A 228-nucleotide genomic window follows, 5' to 3' on the forward strand; every position below is an offset into this window, starting at 1 on the left:
TTTAATTTATCTGCATATGTTTAACTTCTCGGAACATTTTAGTTTCTCTGCACATTATTTAATTTCACTGCAAATGGTTAATTTTCCTGTACATATTTAATCTCCCTGCAAAAGTCAAATTTCTCTGCAAATGTTTAATATTTTAGCACAGGTTTTAATTTAAATTCAGATTTAAATTTAATGTCTGGCTATTGTGTTATAGGTTCATTTTAATGTATGTTTAATGTA

Source organism: Morone saxatilis, unplaced genomic scaffold, assembly GCF_004916995.1.
Source record: "Morone saxatilis isolate NCDOM2014 unplaced genomic scaffold, NCSU_SB_2.0 Contig22, whole genome shotgun sequence".
Classification (NCBI taxonomy): domain Eukaryota; kingdom Metazoa; phylum Chordata; class Actinopteri; family Moronidae; genus Morone; species Morone saxatilis.